The sequence below is a fragment of the Alexandromys fortis genome, unplaced genomic scaffold (assembly GCF_014885135.2).
Source record: "Alexandromys fortis isolate MF-2015 unplaced genomic scaffold, M_Fortis_MF-2015_v1.1 scaffold_323, whole genome shotgun sequence".
Taxonomy (NCBI): Eukaryota; Metazoa; Chordata; class Mammalia; order Rodentia; family Cricetidae; genus Alexandromys; species Alexandromys fortis.
The window spans coordinates 493148-497594 of NW_026068278.1; positions in this window are offsets into that span (position 1 = coordinate 493148).

Genomic DNA, 4447 nt, shown 5'->3' on the forward strand with positions numbered 1-4447 from the left:
AAAAGGGAGACGGGGAGGGAAATGGGAGGCGGGGAGGAGGCGGAAATCTTTTTTTCAATAAAAAATTATATTTTAAAAAAATAATAAAAAAGTTCCCTCCCTGTATAATAGTCAAAACAACAAAACATATAGAATAAAAAAAGAATATTAAGAGCTGCAAAGGAAAAAGGTCAAATAATATATAAAGGTAGACCTATCAGAATTTATATCCAAATTCTCAATGGAAACCATGAAAGCCAGCAGGTCCTGGGAATATGTACTGCAGACATTAAGAGACCATGGATTCAAGCCCAGAGTGCTATACCCAGCAAATCTTTCAATCACTGTCTATGGAGAAAACAAGATATTCCATGAGAAAACCAGATTTAAATAATAAATATCCACAAATCCATCCCTACAGAAAGTACTTAAAGAAAAACCCCAACCCAAGGAATCTAACTGCACCCACAAAAACACAGGCAACAAAGAACCTCACACCAAGGAATGCGAAGAAGGGAAGCACACCCACTACCACCAAAAACATAACAAGAATTAACAATCACTGGTCATTAATATCTCTTAATATCAATGGATTCAATTTACTTATAAAAAGACACAGGCTAAGAGAATGGATACAAAAGCAGGATCCAGTCTTCTCCTGTATACAGGAAACACATATCAACCTCAAAGACAAATAGTACTTCAGAGTAAAAGGTTGGGAAAAGATTTTCCAATCAAATTTATGTGAGAAACAAGTGGGTGTAGTTATCCTTTTATCTATCAAAATAGACTTCAAACTAAAATCAATAAAAAGTGATAGAGGAGGACACTTTATACTCATGACAGAAACAATCCTGAATATCTGTGACCCAAATAAAAGATTATCCACATATGTAAAAGAAACATTACTGAAGCATAAATATCATATAAAAACCCACACATTATAAGTAGATACTTCAACACCCCACTCTCCTCAATGGACAGTACAACCAGACAGAAATTTAACAGAGAAACAAGAGAACTAACAGGTGTCATGTTTCAAATGGAATTGATAGACATATAACACATAACATTGTATCCAAACACAAAAGAATATACCTTCTTTTCAGCAGCTCATGAAACTGTCTCTAAAATTGACCACATACTTGGTAACAAAGCAAACCTTCACAGATACAAAATATTGGAGCAACCCTTTGTATTTTATCAGATCATCATGGTTTAAAATTAGAATTTAAGAGCATCACTATTTTAAGAAAGCCCACAAACACAGGGAAATCAAACAGCACTCTATTGAACCACCCCTGTACAAGGACGTAATAAAGATAGAAATTAAAGGCTTAGAATTCAATAAAATGAAGGTATTAGGTACCCAAACCTATGGGACACTATGAAGGCAGTGCTAAGAGGAAAGTTCATAACATCAAATGCCTACATAAGAAAGTGGAGAAAGTTCACAAAAGTGACTTAACAGCACACCTGAAAGCTCTAAAACAAAAGAAGCAGACTCACCAAGGGGTAGAAGACAGGGAATAATTAAATTGAGGGCTGAAATAAATAAAATAGAAACAAAGAAAACAATACAAAGAATCAATGAAACAAAGAGCTGATTCTTTGATTAAATCAACAAGATAGACAAAACTTTGTCCAACTAATCAAAATGCTGAGAGAGAACATCCAAACTAACAAAATCAAAAATGAAAATGGAGACTTCACAACAGACACTGAGGAATGCCAGAGAATCATTAGGTCATACTACAAACAAAAACCTGTTATTCACAAAAGTGGAAAAAGTAAAAGAAATGGAAAATTTTCTGAATAGGTATCATATACCAAAATTAAATCAAGACCAGAACAGTTTAAAAAGACCTATAACATGCAAGGAAATAGAATATGTCGTCAAAAGCCTCCCAACCAAAAAAGGCCCAGGGCTGGATGTTTTCTGTGCAGATTTCTAGCATAAATTCAAAGAAGAGCTCATACCTATAATCCTCAAAGTGTTTCACATAATAGAAACAGAAGGAAAATTGCCAAACATTTTTCATAATACCAAAATCACACAAAGACTCAACCAAGAAAGAAAACTACAGACTAATGTCACTCATGAACTTAGATGTAAAAATACTCAATGAAATACTGGCAATCCAAATCCAAGAACACATCAAAAATATCATGGCCATGATCAAGCTAGCTTCATTCCAGAAATTCAGGTATGGTTCAACATATGAACATCTATAAATGTAATCCACCATATAAATAAACTGAAAAAATGATCATTTCATTAGAAGCTAAGAAAGTATTCAACCAAATCCAACACCCCTTCATGATAAAGGTCTTGGAGAGATCAGGGATACAAGGAACATATCTAAACATAATAAAAGCAATATACAGCAAGTCAACAAACAATATCAAATTAAATGGAGAGAAACTCAAAGTGATCTTACTAAAAGTAGGATCAAGATCTACTCTCTCCATATCTATTTGACATAGTTCTTGAAGTTCTTTCAAGAGCAACAAGACAACAAAAGGAGACCAAGTGGATTCATCTTAGAAAGGAAGAATGCAAGCTTTTGTTATTTTCAAATGACATGATAGTATACATAAGTGGCCCAAAAATTCTACTAGGGAACTTTTCCAGCTGGTAAATACCTTCAGTAACATGACAGGATACAAGATGAACTCAAAAAATTCAGTAACCCTCATATATACAAATCTTAAAGAAACTGAATGAAATCAGAGAAACATCACCTTTAACAATAAATACAAACAACATAAATTATCTTGGAGTAACACAAACCAAAGTAGTGAAGGACCTGTTCATTGAGAACTTTAAATCTTTGAAGAAAGAAGTAGAAGAAGATGTCAGAAAATGGAATGATCTCTCATGTTCTTGAATAGGTATGGTCAACACAGTAAAAATGGCATTCCTACCTAGCAATCTATAGATTCAATCTAATCCCCATCAAAATCCCAAAACAATTCTTCAGGAACTTGAAAGAACAATAATTAACTTCATATAGAAAAAAAAACAGGATATTTAAAATAATTCTGTACAATAAAGGAAATTCTAGAGCCATTAAAACCCCTGACTTCAAGCTCTATTATGGAGCTACAGTAATGAAAACCACCACCCAGAGAGACCATGGAACTGATCTAATGGGCACTCACCAAGGCCAGCAGGACTGGGACTGAATGAATATGTGACTCTGAATGTGGCTGACAATGGGTACTGACTGAGAAGCCAATGATAATGGCACTGGGATTTGATTCTACTGCATGTACTGGCTTTGTGGGAGCCTAGTCTGTTTTGATGCACACCCTCCTAGATCTGGATGGAGGGGGGAGGACCTTGGACTTCCCACAGGGCAGGGTACCCTGACTTCTCTTAGGACTGGAGAGAAATGAGGAGGGGGAGGACGAAGGAGAAGGGAAATAGGAGGAGGGGAGGAGGTGGAAATTTTTAATAAAAAAATATCAAAAAAGAGAAAGATCTAAAAAAAGAATATGGGAATCATTTTCAAAGTGAGAGAATCAGTTTGAGAGATGGATAAATAGTTAAGCTGCCTTGCTGCCTCCCCTTCCAGAGGACCTGGGTTCAGTTTACAGCGCCCACATCAGGGGCCTACAGGCACATGTAAATCCAGCACCCAGAGACTTAATGTCCTCTTTTGACTTCCATGGGCACAAAGAATCAAAAGAAGATTAAAGGAATAGAAATAAGTATATGTAAGAAAAATGGATAAAAGCAAAATTATTCAACCTAAAGCGATATATGAAAGTTCAGTTATACTGTTATGATGAACATTTTTCATGTCCAGTTAAGAAAAGTGAAAGAAGAAGAAGGGAGTTAAACCAGAGTGAACTATGATTCTTTTTCTTTTCTTTTTCAGTAGAGTTAAATAGAAGAGAAAAATCTATGGAGATCAAAACCTTCCTACAGAACTAGAAATATTTGCCCTATTCCAAACTACTACATTAAAAACCCACATACCTAAAAAATTAATGAAAACAGCTTTATAAAAACAGAGAAGATGAACAATGGAATTGAATCAAAGACCTAGACATTAAAGACCTAGATCCACATTCTATAAATACCTCTTTTTTTCACAAAGAAACTAAAATTGCATAATGGAAAAAGTAAGTGTCTTCAACTAATGGTGTTGGCATAACTGGATGTTATCAAGAAGACTGAAAATACATCCATGTCTATCCCCATGGGGGGGAAAAAACTCAAGTCCAAATAGATTAAGACCTAAATATAATTCTGACCATACTGAACCTGATAGAAGAGAAAGTGGGAAGTAGCCTTCAATGCATGGGCACATAACACCAATTTCTAAATTGTTCTCATTGAGAGCAACAATTATTACATGGGACCTTCTATAACTGAGAAGCTTCTGCAAAGGACATGGTCAACAAGACAACACAGTAACCTACAGAATGAGAAAAGATCTTCAACAACCCCACAACA